This window comes from Saimiri boliviensis, chromosome 4 (assembly GCF_048565385.1).
Source record: "Saimiri boliviensis isolate mSaiBol1 chromosome 4, mSaiBol1.pri, whole genome shotgun sequence".
NCBI lineage: Eukaryota > Metazoa > Chordata > Mammalia > Primates > Cebidae > Saimiri > Saimiri boliviensis.
The window spans coordinates 11925970-11940752 of record NC_133452.1 but is presented as its reverse complement, the minus strand read 5'-3'; the positions used below and the strand labels follow the sequence as shown (position 1 = coordinate 11940752).

Here is a 14783-nt window from a genome sequence, read left to right as displayed (position 1 = left end):
AAAGTCTCACTCTGTAGCCCAGGCTGAAGTGCAATGGCACGATCTTGGCTCACTGCAACCCCTGTCTCCTAGGTTCAAATGATTCTCATGACTCAGCCTCCCAAATAGCTAGGATTATAGGCATGTGCCACACCATGCCTGGCTAATTTTTGTATTTTTAGTAGAGACGGGGTTTCACCATGTTGGCCAGGCTGGTCTTGAACTCCTGACCTCAAGTGATCTGCCCACCTTGGCCTCCCGAAGTGTTGGGATTAGAGGCGTGAGCCACCATGCCTGGCCAGAAACACCGTTTTTAAAGTAGATGTCCATTAATAGATTATACATATTTCAGCTTATACATACTCCAGATAGGAGTGCTGGCCTTTTCTCCAAGGAGTTTTTCTCAATGGTTTGTGACTTTTTCCATTGCAAGTAATAATCATTGCTTACGTATGTTTAACACTTAGTTTACAAAGTATTTTTCCACATATGCCATTTCATTTGGTCTTCACAGCAACCTTGCACAATGTGTCAAGCACATATTTTCATATTTGATGAGAAAACTAAGGCTAAGATTTGCCTGTAGTCATGTTAAGCAGCAGTCTTGAGACTTGAGTCTGTATCTCCTGATCAAAAACTCCGTGTCCTGGCCAGGTGCTGTGGCTCATGCCTGTAATCCCAGCACTTTGGGAGGGTGAGTGGGTAGGTCACCTGTGCCAGGAGTTCCAGACCAGCCTGGCCAACATGGCAAAACCCGGTCTTTACTAAAAGTACAAAAATTAGCTGGGCATGGTGGTGGGCGCCTGTCATCCCAGCTACTCAGGAGGCTGAGTCTGGAGAATTGCTTGAACCCAGGAGGTTGAGGTTGCAGTGAGCTGAGATTATACCACTGTACTGCAGCCTGGGTGGCTGAGTGAGTCTCCTGTCTCAAAAACAAAACAAAAACAACAACAACAATAAACTGTGTGTCCCTTCTCTTACTCCCTCACTCCCACCCTGTGACCTCCCTTCTGCATTGGTCCTGTCATTTTTATGGATCCCCCTGCAGGGGATGCTGGTGGGAGCTTTCTCTTGGCAGTTGTGAACAGTGTTGGGGACTGTAGTATGTACCTCTTGTGGTTAACTAGCAGACCTTGTCTAGTGCATGCCTAATGTTCTTTTTTCCCTTCTTTCTAAGTAGAATTGGAATTTTGTTTAGAGAGCCTCTTGTCCCCTGTGTGACTCTGGGGAAGCTGGTCTTATCCTTAGCACTGGGGTAAATCCTGACTGGTTTCAGCTAATCACACTGGTCCCATTCTCCATAGGTGGTTACTGTAGGGGTGAACCAGAGACCTAGTTCTGGTCAATGAGATTAGTAGGAGGTCTGTCCAGAGGTTTTGGAAAAATTCTCAGCCTTATGGTGACAACTCTAGGAAAGGTGTCCCTTTCTTCCTCTGAAAGTTGTCATGTCTGGGTGTGGTGCCTAGAACTGTTGCGGTTGTTTTGCTACCAGTCTGAGCATGAAGCCAACATCAGGAAAGGACTGAACCAAGCCAAAGGCAGAGAGAACCTCTCCGAGCCCCATTGCACTGTGCCTGGCACCCACCCACCTTGGACTTGTTCTGTGAAATAAATTTTCATATTGTTTAAGCCTTGCCACTGAAGATGTGCTAACTGATGCAATAGCTTTTATTCACTCCTTCATTCCGTGAAGGAGAGGTACAGGGTATAAAGGCAGAATTGATCTAGTCAGAGGGTCAGAGGTGGCTTCCCTAGGGATATGCAGAGGCCTTGGTGGGAGAGAGCCCTTTTTTTTACTGGGCCTTGTGTGCCACATTTAAGGATTTTGGTCTTTACTGCAAGAGCAGAGCCTCTTATGGGTTTAAGTACTGGGCTATGGCATGAGTGCAGTGAGTTCTTATTATTTAAAGTAACTCTCTAGTTGCTTAAGCTACTCCTGCTAAAGAACATGTTGGCTTAACATTCCAGAGCCGAGTTTGATTTGCTAAGCAGGCAAGGAGCAGTCAGTGGTTAAGGGTCTGGTGATTAGCAGGTGTGTCCAGAAAGCACAGAAGGGCAGCTTTGCTTGGAATCTCATGAAGTAAACAGCCCAGGCTCTTTTCTTCTTTCTTTGCAAGTGTGTGCATGTGTGTATGTGTCTCTGTATGTATGTGTATATATAACTGTGGTATGTGTGTACATGTGGTATGTATACTCACATGTATACACAAATACCACACACACAGGCAGCTTTCATGTTTTTTACCTTAAGGGTAACTTGGTGACAGTCTGTTGTTCTCTTAGTCTTTGATCATTTAAATTACAAAGTTGCAGCCAAGAAACAAGAAACCTGTTGAGGTTGTAAAAACAAGATGGGTGGTCTTATTGTAAATAAAATTTTGAGGATGTATTAATATGTCTGAAATGGAACTTTTTTAGCATTTCTAAAAGTTTTCCTTCAGGTTTCAGGTAAGATCTGCTCTCAATCTTACACATACGGATATATTAGCAAAACTGGATTACATCCCAGTGTAATCAGGCAGGGAACCTGTCTGAACCATATAGTGGAACTGCAATGAAAAGCTACAGTATTCCTGTAGTTATATTAGGACGTGATGTGGTCCCTCCCTATGCTGATTAATTAGTGGAGTTGTAATGAGACTTACCCCCGGTGCTTTTAAGGATGCTGATCAGTGGGCGTCCAGGCAGGATTTTAGTTGTGTTTGGGAGCCTTCTGTGTAAAGGTGGGAGGAATTGGTGTTTCAGGTGGCAGCAGGTGAGCCTCCTGCCAAGTTGGCATAATGGGAACAGGACTCTTCTGAGCTGCCATCTGTTTGTGGCTGATAGGAAACCAGCAGTGATTTCTGAGGAGTGAGGAACTGTTCCATTTATGTTGAAATATTTAGGAATTAGTAATGTTAAGACCGTGCTGATCAGGTGTTAGTAGGTTGAAGAAAATGTACTGTGGAGTGATTTTTGTTGTTAACTCATTTCAGAAGATGCCTACTTCGTTTGACAACACCTACCCTCTCTCCTTCCAAAAAACGAAAAGCCAGGACTCTTTTTGTTTCTGCCCACCCAGACTCACCACTCAAGTCAGCCTCAGCTTTGTACTGAGTTGCCTCAGGCCAGGGAACACATTTTTTATGTATTTGTCACATGTACACTGCCTGTGGTGTGTTTGCAATGGAGGGGATTCAGTCTCTCTCAAACCCTTATGATGTGTCTTTTTAAAAAACTGTGGTAAAATATACATAACAGAATTTATTATTTTAATCATTTTTAAATGTATAGTTCAGAGCCATTAAGCACATTTATATTGTATGGCCATCATGGTGTATCATGTTTTAACCAGGTACTTTGATGGACTTAAAAAATAGTGGATGCTGGCTGGGCACAGTTGCTCACACCTGTAATCCCAGCAGTTTGGGAGGCCGAGGCCGGTGGATTATGAGGTCAGGAGTTCAAGACCAGCTGGCAAAGATGGGGAAACCCATCTCTACTAAAAATACAAAAATTAGCCGGGTGTGGTGACAGGTGCCTGTAATCCCAGCTGCTTGGGAAGCTGAGGCAGGAGAATCGCTTGAACCCAGGAGGCGGAGGTTGCAGTGAGCTGAGATGGTACCACTGCACTCCAGCTTGGTTGACAGAGCAAGACTCCATCTGAAAAAAAAAAAAAAAAAAATAAGTGAATGCTTCTTCTGTATGATAAATCATCAGCATGTTTTTTGTAACATAACGTCCGTTTGGTTTTGCAGCTTGCATTTACTTCCTTTGCTGTAGGAGTTGTGCTTTGCCCGCATTTCTTCTGGGTCTGATTTGCTGCCCTTGCAGCTGGGGAAGATCTACCCTCCATGTATGGTGTCATTGATGGTATCCTGAACACTTTGCTCTGTCTCCCCCATATTATACTCTCAAAGCAGCAATGTGAAATGGAGAACAACTCATTTCCTCTTTAACCTAGCATTAGTTGGTAGGTTGGCTGGAGAAGTTAGTTTGTGGCCTGAGGGCCTGCCAGAAGTTGCTGTGGAGCCCCCAGTGGCCTGGTTTGGAGCGGTGAGTTTGGGTTATGCGGTCTAAGCCCTGGCTGCAGGAGCAGGTTCCAAGGGGTGGCCAATCTCTTTCTGGCTCTAGGACTCTGCTGGGTTCAGTCAACCACCCATAGGTTTCTGTCTTGCCTTTTTCAAAACAATCAATGAAAAGGACTGTAGAACCCTCTATTAGTCAGGGGATTCTTGGTTACTGGTGAAAGAGACCTAACTCAACTAACACAAAAAAAGGGAATTCATTGGAAGGATTCTGGGCTGTCTGCGGAATCCAGGCCAGGAGCCAGAGATTGGGATAGAATGCTGCATGGCCAGGGCCAGAAGGATACTCTTTCCTTCTCTCTTCTCCTCTGTCTCCCTGTCCCAGCTGTCAGCTCCCTCAGTGTTTCTGAGTTATTTCTTTTCCATCATGGACCAGCATTCTCTGCCCCTTGGTCTAGGTGGTAGAACCTGGCTGCCAGCCCCATGTTTTTTGTATTATGACTCAGGTGTCCAGAGAGAGACTATTTTCTCTGTGTTCTATAGTGTCCAGGGAAGAGTTGATGAGTTGGTGTAGAAAATGGTGACTTCCATGGTAACCATGGGAGGACGGGAGACATTAAGGAAGTCGCTGAGGTTCAACAGAAGGTCCATCCTTGCTGCAGTTTATAAAAATGTCAGAGACACCACTCCAACAATTAGCAGATAGGAAAGGACTCGGGCTGTGAAAACTCCGAAACCTTGCATTAATATTTAAAGCAAAACAAAGCAAATCAAAAACCAAATTAAAACAAAATGCCACCATCACCAATGCTAACAAGAAATCCTGCAAGGTTGAAGATTTGAACCTGCTAAACAAATTCTAAAGCTGCTTTTTGTAAAATCAAAGTTCTTTTTTAGTAAAATAAATTGTAGCCTATTTTCATATCACCATTATTTGGGCTCAGAGAAATTATGGCCGAAGTTTAATCAAGGAGGGTAGCTTGACATGGGACATATATACCCGAAAAACAGGATAAATAAAATATTCTAAATTTGCCGGCCATTGTGGCCCATGCCTGTAATCCAGCACTTTGGGAGGCCGAGGCAGGTGGGTCACCTGAAGTCAGGAGATTGAGACCAGCCTGACTAATATGGTGAAACCCTGCCTCAACTGAAAATACAAAAATTAGTCGAGCGTGGTGGCATGCGCCTGTAGTTGCAGCTACTTGGGAGGCTGAAACAGAATTATTTCTTGAACCCGGGAGGCAGAGGTTGTAGTGAGCCCAGGTTGCACCATTGCACTCCAGCCTGAGCAAGAGTGAGACTCCGTCTCAAAAAACAAAACAACAAAAAAAAAACTAAATTAAATTTTAAATGCACAAGGACAGCTTGCTGTTAAAAGGCCCTTTTCTAAAATCTAATTTCATGTTATAATTTGAATTTTCACTTAAATCAGTGTGTATCAGTGGATTTGTCCTCCCTTGCTGTCATTGTATCTCATTAGGGTCACTGATTCATGGGTAGATCACATACTCCACTGACTTTTGAGGTTATGAAAAATAGCTGTTCCTCTTATGGCTGTTTGCTTATGTACATAGATATCCCTCTATGATTTTGAGAACTCTTATGAATTGGAATTAAGTTGGGATTGAATATTCTGTGTGAATTGTGAACCTGGGTGCAGTAATCCAAGGTGAATTGAAAGCATCATTTAATTATTGCAGTTTTGAACCACTTTTTATTGACTAACTATCAGAACAGTGGCTAAGAGGTCGTAATGCTTTGACACCAGTTCTCTGACTCCAGCCGGGTGTCACTTCAACTCGGTTCTGACAGCAACCACCTGAACTTAATGTCAGATATGAGGGCTTCTCTCTGTAAGGCTGCTCTCATGGCAGATGCCAGTTTCAAGTCCTCAGGATTCCTGCACTTCAGACTAACTTGCTGTAAATTTGGGGTTTCTACCACCTTTTCAGGTTTGATAATTTACAAAAACAAACTCACAGAACTCAGAGAAAATGGTTTTATGATAAAGGATACAACTTAGGAACAGCCAAATGGAAGGGACACATAGGGCAGTTAATTAAGAGACCTGAGAGGGTCCTGGATGTGGAGCTCCCATCCCCTCTCCACGTGGAGTCAGGGTGCATCACCCTCTGGCACATCCATGTGTTCATCAACCAGGAAGCTCTTTGAGCTCAGGTGTTTATTGTATCAAGGTCTTATGACATCATTGGTTATGTGATTGAGCTCAGTCTCCAGCTCCTCTTCCTTCCCAGAGGTCAGGGGTGGGAATGAAAGTTCCAGCCCTCTCATCACATGCTTGGTCTTTCTGGAGTGGCCAGCCCATCCCTTGAAATGCTCTAAGGGCCCACCCTGTGTCACATCATTAGTGCAGACTCAGTTGAGGTGAAAAGTGGCTCTTTGTAGATAACAAAAGACAGTCCTGTCACCCGGAACATTTAAGAGTTTTTAGGAGCTCTCTGCCAGGAACAAGGGCAAAACTCAAATACATTCTTTTTACCACATCCATGATTTAGATAAACCTTGGGTTCTTGCAGGAAGTTTCTGAGGATATGATGTTCATTAGTGTTTAAGCCTTCTGCATAAGGATGACAGTTGATGCTGAAGGAGATCCCCTAGGCGGAGTGAGTGGAGAAGAGGTGTATTTGGATAGAGCTCTGAGAAATGCTAGCATTTGAGCAGTGAGTAGAGATGGGGGGCTGGGAAATGCCTGGTGAGGGAGACAGGGAGAACTGCCTTTCATAGAAGCCTAGGGAAAAGTGTATTTTTAGACCAGTGCTCTCCAGTAGAGTTTTCTGTCATGATAGGAACAATCTATATTGTTATGCAGTAAGATAGCTACCAGACACATGGAGGCTGTTGAGCAGTTGAAATGCAGCTAGGGCATCTGATATATTTGTATTTAATTGTACTTAATTTAACCATATGTGGCTAGTGGCTACCATTTTGTACAGTGCAGTTCGATTTGAGGACATGGTCAGTGGGTTAAGAAGGATAGGGCTACAAGTATACTTTTTCCTCTCAGCCATCAGGCTCTAGGGCTGAAGTTTTAGGGTAGTTTTAAGACTAGGATGTTCCCCACAGAGAACTTAGGTAATTGGGAGCAGCCTCCGAACCTCTTGGGACCTGGTAAATCGCTTGGGCTTCAAGGGTAAGATCCAGTTATTCAGATATTTAACGAACCATAAATGTCAAAATGAGATAGTAATTTCATTGATGGAAAGTCTTTAAAAAATAGGCAAGGGATATGAATTTCTTTAATATGAAGGGTTCAGCTACTTGTAACAGAAAATTCAAATAAGTGGCTCATACAAGGTGAGTGTTTACTTTTCATGTAGAAGTCTGGAGGCAGGTAGGTGTGGGCCAATGGGGTAGCTCCTTGGTCATCAGGGTCCCAGGAGATTTCTGTGCCTTTCTCATGCACCATCTTTAGCCTCAGAGTTCGTGACGGTGCATGGTGGCTGCTGGAGCTCACTAATCACACTGTGACGAGGCAGGAGGAGAAGAAAGTTGGGAAGGGCAGAGGACTGAACTTCCAGATGAGCTAGTCCCCCTTAAAGATCTTTCCTGGAAACTCCCTCTTCACCCAACAACTTGGCTTCCTATTAAGCTTCATCAGCACAGCTACAGGTGAGGTGGGGAAATGAGTCCTTGATCTGGGCATTTTGCTGCCCCAAATAAAACTGGGATTCTGTTGGTGAGGAAGAAAGGGAGACTGGACATTGGGTAGAAGGCTGGCAGTCTCTGCCTTGGAGCGGAAAGGGTATACCTTCATGCATATGGGAGAAGCACCAGTGCCTTCATTCTCTGACATTGTGTCCATGGAGGCACCTGCTATGAAAAACAGCACACCATCATTCTCTGCAAGCTCTTTCGTAGGTTGGCACAGCTTTTACAACAATCCCTTTTGGTTCTCAGAGCTCTTGCGGAGACTTTAGTTGTGAGCTATCTGCTCCTTAGGTTCAAGTAACCGGTAACAAGCCTGCAGCGCTCCTGAGTGCTCCCTGGGAGAGTGTGTGAATCAGAGTCAGTTTCCAGAGGCACAGTCTCAGGAATCATATTCTTCACCCAGGCCAACGACCACTGAAGTCTTCCTGCACATTGTTCCTTGCAGGGACAGCTAGCTGCTGGACACACATAGGGGCACAAACTAGATAAGCCTTCTGCCCATTCAGGAGCTTAAATCAGTAATTTTCCTAGTTCTTCTACAAAGAATTGAACTGTTTCCCCTCCCTACATTCTGTTATCTTTTTCAGCGAGCATTCTGGAAGAGTCTGAGAGAAGGCTGGAAGAAAGCTGGAGGGTAGTGTCATGGGAGGCATGTGCAGGTTCAGAAGTGGCAGGTGCAGAAGAGCATCCAGGAGAAGCAGCTCTCTCTGTGCCACATCATTTGTCACCATGTGATGTCGCCTTGCTTTTCAGCAGTGCAGCTGATTGTGGGCATTTTGGAATTGTTTTGCTTTTGGAATGTATATTGGAGTTAAGCATTCTTTTGCTGGGTTTTCAGTTGTCGCTCTGACTAGTCACATCACTTCAGCCAAGTCATTTCACTCTGGGCCTTCGATGTTTCCTCTGTGAAGAGGGAGTTGCCATATCCACCTAGAATCTTGTTACAATCTATGTGGCTGAATGCATGATCTTTCAAGATCTTTACCTGTCATAATCTCTGATAATAATACCATGTATGTGGAGGTTGAAGGCAAGGAAGTAAAACAGATTTGTCTGTATTGCTGTGTCCCTGTATCTGTGTATGATTGATGTGCCAGATTGAACATTCTACCAGTTTAAATTACATGTGGTACTTCAGAAACCTGCTGCCAGTTTGTTATACATTTTTAGGTTGACATAAGATCTTTTGTTTAGACTTTCAGCAGTATGGCATTTTTGGATTTAATATCAGGGCTTGAACTGTTTACCAGCGACCCCTGAAAGGCCATGACGGGTTGTTAGTAACTTGACTAAAACACTAATTCCAACTGGGCCTGAGTTGGGGGACTGTCTGCTAAGAACTAGACACTCGTGAAGTGAATGGTTAAGTGAGCCTAGCCAACCACTTACTGTTTCAACCTCAAGGTGGTTTTATTATTCTCTGCTTAATTTATAAATAGTAACTCCTGAGCTGCTAAAGACTTACTTTCTTTGTGAAAAATACTCTAGGGAAGAATAGCAATTATTAGTGCTATCTATGGAGGTAAAGATTCTGAAACTTAATAGCCATAAAATAGAAATTTTGGCTAAAGAATAGGTATTACATTTGGTAGTGGCTTGGGTCTATAATGCGAATGAAGCTATCAAAAAGGAAAAACTAATTAGCTGGGAGTGACGGCATAGTGCCTGTTTTCCCAGCTACCTGGGAGAGTGAGGTGGGAGGATTGTTTAAGTCTGGGAGGTTGAGATTGCAGTGAGCCATGTTTGTACCACTACACTCCAGCCTGGGCAGCAGAGCGAGACCCTGTCTCAAAAAAACACAAACAAACAAAAAACAGGCTGGGCACAGTGGCTCATGCCTGTAATCCCAGCACTTTGGGAGGCCAAGGCGGGCAGATCACGTGAGGTTAGGAGTTCGAGACCAGCCTGGCCAATGTGGCGAAATCTCGTCTCTACTAAAAATACAAAAATTAGCTGGGCGTGGTGGCAGGTACCTGTAATCCCAGCTACTGGGGAGGCTGAGGCAGGAGAATTGTTTGAACCCAGGAGGAGGACGTTGCAGTGAGCCAATATTACACCACTGCACTCCAGCCTGAGGGATAGAGCAAGACTCTTTCTTCAAAAAACAAAAAAATAGAATAAAGAAAAAAACTTAAGAAAACTTTATTCATGAAGTAAAAGACGAAACTTGAGTGAAATGTATGCTGCAGAGGGGTTTGGGCAGGTGCAGAGGTCCTGCTGCCTTGACAGAATCACGTTCAGGAACAGTGTAGGAGCCCATTCCGAAGTTTATATGGGCTCTGAGGTGATGAGGGCAGTGGTGTGTGTTGTTGCTGAAGTGAACTTCAATTTGAAGAAAGATTGGTCTGATATTTCGGGGAGTTGGTGCCATTTGAGAATTTGGGAATTTATATGTATGTTGTTTGTCATGTTCACACCAGGATCTATTGATTTGCACATCAGTCATAAAGGTTATTTACCCACTTGGCTTCTTTGTGTGTTTAAAACTAAAGCAAACCATTTTTCCTCTCTAGAAAATGTGGCTTGTGTGGTATGACGTCCTCCGAGAGTTTTGGAGAGGCACGGTGGGCACCTGAATAAGCATCAGTTGGGGGAAGATGCCCCTGGAGAGCTGCCTGGACACGCCCCGACCCTACTAATTTCCTACTTTCAAAAGACTAAAAAGCAGTTTTTGTAGCTTTAAAGAGTTGAAAAGCCAGTGGCATTCCAGAGTAGTGCTGAAAGAGCCCTGCTTTTGAATGAACATTGGAAGCACTGCATGTGGCTTGTGGCAAACCCTTTATCCCATGAGGCCCTCTCTTCTCCAGGCCTCTAAGTTCTACAGACCATCAGTGCCACCCCTGAAATGTCCTGTCTTAAATGGGATGCCTTGAACCATACCTCTGCATCAAAAATATAGAGCTGGGGGAGCTCCAAGGACTGGGGATTCTCGGTGCCTTCAAAATGACAATTTAGAAGTACTAAGATAAAAGGAGAAAAGCATCTGTGAGGGACTGACTTCAGGTGGTGCCTCTGACAACACAGAACGGTCAAGTTACTACTGTGCATTTGACAGGGCACACCTTTTAACTCTGAAAGAACCTCAAATTTTTCTCTGCTTCTTTACCAGCACTATCACCACTGGTCTTTACAGCATTCTTGAAAAAGGGCAGAGCAGATAGCCTGTTCACTTGCAGATGGGAAAGCTGACTTTCGTGGAGCTGAGCCCCATGCCAGGTCTCTCAGCTAGGAACTAGCAGGTTAGCCAGAACCTGTCTTCTGATTCCTGGTCTGATTCTTTTTCCATTTCACTTTCCCCACCTCTCGTTTTTAAAAGAAATTTTATTTTATGACAACTTTACCTACTTGCTTATTTAGAGCTTAACCTTCTCCCGCAAAACATTTGAGGTCGCTTAAGTGTAATGACTAAAGAGGAAGTTATGTTGATAGAAAATTCTGGCTCAAGTAAGGCAAATACTTGTTTGTTTTCCTTAAGCATTGAAAATGAGGATAAGTAGAGAGCTATTTATTTGATTAAACTTAAATCTTGCCTGTGTGGCCAGAGCTCATTGCACAGCCCCTCAATATTAAGCATGTATAAAACCTTTGTATTTCACTCCAAATTTAGGATAATACGAATGGAGAAAGGAGTAACAAATGAGGGAGCTTTGTGATTATAGCCGCATTACCTTTACCTTTTTGGTATTATACTTTGTGATATTTTACTGTTTTTGTGTGTTTAAACATGAAAAGTAGTAAAATATTATCGTACATTTGTAAAAGGGGGAAGATCACCCCTAGCCTCCACCGTTATTATAACTCTTAAGCATGGCATTCTTTTTAATTCTTTTCTCATATGCATTTTTTATAAGCACTGTATGCTTTTAAAAATTAGCATAGCATAAGCATATTTTCATGTTTTAAAGTGGTTTTCATAATTATATTTCTTTTTGAATTTTTTTTCGGGGGAGCCAGAATCTTGCTCTGTTGCCTAGGCTGGAGTGCAGTGGCATGATCTCGGCTCACTGCAACCTCCGCCTCCCAGGTTCAAGCAATTCTCCTGCCTCAGCCTCCTGAGTAGCTGGGATTACAGGCATGTATCACCACACTTAGCTAACTTCTGTATTTTTAGTAGAGAAGGGATTTCACCATGTTGGCCAGGATGGTCTTGATCTCTTGACCTCGTGATCCATCCGCCTCAGCCTCCCAAAGTGCTGGAATTACAGGCGTGAGCCACCGTGTCCAGCCTGAAAAACTTTTTATTGTGATAAAATTTACCTTTCTTTTTTTTCTTTTCTTTTCTTTTTTTTTTTTTTTTTTTGAGATAGAGTCTCACTCTGTCATGCAGGCTGAAAGGCAGTGATGCAGTCATGACTCACTGCAGCCTTGACGTCCTGGGCTCAGACGGACCTCCTGCCTCAGCCTCCTGAGTAGCTGGGACTATAGGTGCATGCCACCATGCCCAGTTGATTTTTGTGTTTTTTTTGTAGAGACATGGTTTCACCATGTTGCTCAGGCTGGTTTTGAACTCCTGGGCTCTAGCAATCTGCCCATCTTGGCCTCAAAATGCTGGGATTATAGGTGTGAGTCACTGTATCCAGCTGCCTATGTAAAATATAGCCATTTTAAAGTATACAGCTGGCTCTACATATCCGCAGGTTCCACCTGTGAGGACTGAAAACATTCAGAGAAAAAAAACAACAACAAAAATATAGTAGAACAATAGCATTTACACTGTACTAGGTAATATAAGTAATCTAGAGATGATGTATATGAGGGATGTGTATAGATTATATGCAAATAATATGCCATTTTTTATGAGAGACTTGAGCATTTAAGGATATTTATCCACTTGGGTCTTGGAACCAACCCCCTCTGGTATGGAGGGTCCACTGCATAATTCAGTGGCATTACGTATGTTCATGTTGGTGTGCAGCCATCATCACCATCCATCTCCAGAACTTTTATTCGTCTTCCCAAACTGAAACTCTGTGCCCATTAAACACTTCTGTATTATCCCTTCCCCAGCCTCTGATAACCACCATTCTATTTCTATCTATAAATTTGAAGATACCTCATATTAATGGAATCATAAAGTATTTGTCCTTTTGTATCTGGCTTATTTCACTTTGCATGATGTTCTGAAGGTTCATCTGTGTTGTAGCATGTGTCAGAATTTCCTTTCAAGGCTGAATGATATTTCATTGTGTGTAGATACACATTTTGTTAATTCATTCATCTGTTTTTTCTTTCTTTCTATAATCCAGGACAGTGCTGAAACCCATTTATCCATTGATGGACACTGGGTAATTAAACTTTTAAAAGACTATAATAGCTCATCAAGTAGATAAATCATACTAGATGTAATTCTTGCTCTCAAAGAATATTGAAGTTGATATGCCAACATGTCAAACAGAAAATGAAAGAAACTAAGTGATGTAAGAAGCTATTGTGGGTTCATACAAAGTAACCAAAGGAGGCTGTCCTCATCTTTCATGCAGTAGTTAGATTGAGGGAGGGTAGGACCTGGGAGGATTCTAGAAGGTTTTCAGTTTGATTTCTGACCCTTGTACTTCTGCTGCTCTGTTAGTCCTCTGTGTACAGTTAGCAGCCATCTCATAGTAATTCTTTCAAATCATTAGGAGTTTCACTGCTCTGCCAGGATAGTTTATATATTTTCCCAATTAGCAAGTCGTGTGGCAATCTAAAGTTAACTGGAGTGTTGCTCCCCTTTTCTCTCTTGCTCCTTTGTGGATGTGGTGCTAGAAGGCCTGCCAAGGTCAGACTCCCATTTTCCTTACTGGGCTGGTACAGACACATGCTTGTTGGCCAGACACTGCCTAAAGCCCTGCAGTTGAGGGTGGTGTGCTTGCATTTGCCTGGCTGAATGAAGGCTCCTAGGTGCTTTTCTGTCAGTCGAATCCCTTCTCCTCCATGTCTTTTAGAAATTTAGAAGGGTTTATCAGTGGTACCTCTCTCTGTTTTCTACAGATTTTAAAAAAAATTTTCTTGTACTTTTACATTTGTTTGATCATTTTAATGGGACTTGATGGGGAGAGGGAATAGGTAAACACATGGCTCATTCATCATCCTGAATTTACTTTTGTATACTATTTATTGTCTTAGTCTGTTTGGCTGCTATAACAAAATACCTTAGACTGGGCGATTTATAAACAATAGAAATGTATTGCTCACAATTCTGGGAGCTGGGAAGTCCAAGACCAAGGCACCAGTGGATTTGTTGTCTGGTGAGGGCTTTCTTAATCACTCCCTGAAGGCCCCACCTCTTAATACTGTTGCATTAAGTTCCAAAATAGGAATTTTGTGGGGACACCAACATTTGGACCATAGCAGTTACATTTTCCCATTTTACTGAAGTCTTTAATTGTTCTGATTTCATTAGATTCTATTGGGTTTTCCAGATAGAAAATTATAATACTTATAAATCAGGGTGATTTTTGACTCTGCTTTTATACGACTTTTTTTTTTCCTGTTGTAATATTCTGCTTGTAATTTCTAGAATGATACTGAATAGCACTTTTGGTGGGCATCTTTGGCTTAATCCTCACTTTAGCCTCTAGCCCTGTTGGCTATAGTCGCTTTCTGCATATTGCCAAATTGCTTTCTGGAAAGGTGCGCTAGAACTGGAGAGTGCTTGTCACCCATGTCCACACCCAAGCTTAGTGACTAGAGCATTGTGAAGCCTCTTCCAAATTTGTGGCCCTTGTCATTTTAAAATTAAATTTGGGTTTGCCGTTTCTTATTTCCTCTAGAAATTCTGGAGTCTGAAAATAGTCAGAGTTGGCCTAGGTTCATACATTGTTTTGTTCTCACCAGATAATTACACAACTTTTTCTTCCTATTCCAAAGCAACAGCGTTCTGGAGTGGAATTACTGTTGTTAATTTTGGCACCATAGTTTGGTGAAAAAAGTATGAGTCCTAGAGCCAGCCTCAAATCTTAGCTCTGTCACTAATAGCCTGGTGACTTTTCATAACCTTAAACTCTTTGAACTTTAGTTTCAGCATTTGTTTAAAAAAAAAAAAAAAAAAAAAAAAGAATTTTACTGTGTCTCACTGAGAGATTGAGAACATGAAGTAAGATGCGAAGTGGGCCCTTCCTTAGTAATGGAGACATTATGAGCATT

At 42.7% G+C, this 14783-nt stretch overlaps 1 protein-coding gene and 1 pseudogene across 1 annotated transcript in view; one reads left to right on the top strand and one right to left on the bottom strand.

Moving 5' to 3' along the window:
* TULP4 (TUB like protein 4) overlaps positions 1 to 14783 on the top strand; it is a 287703-nt gene that overhangs the window by 14606 nt on the left and 258314 nt on the right. The window lies entirely within an intron of this gene.
* LOC101048655 (signal recognition particle subunit SRP72 pseudogene) overlaps positions 1 to 14783 on the bottom strand; it is a 60384-nt pseudogene that overhangs the window by 9129 nt on the left and 36472 nt on the right.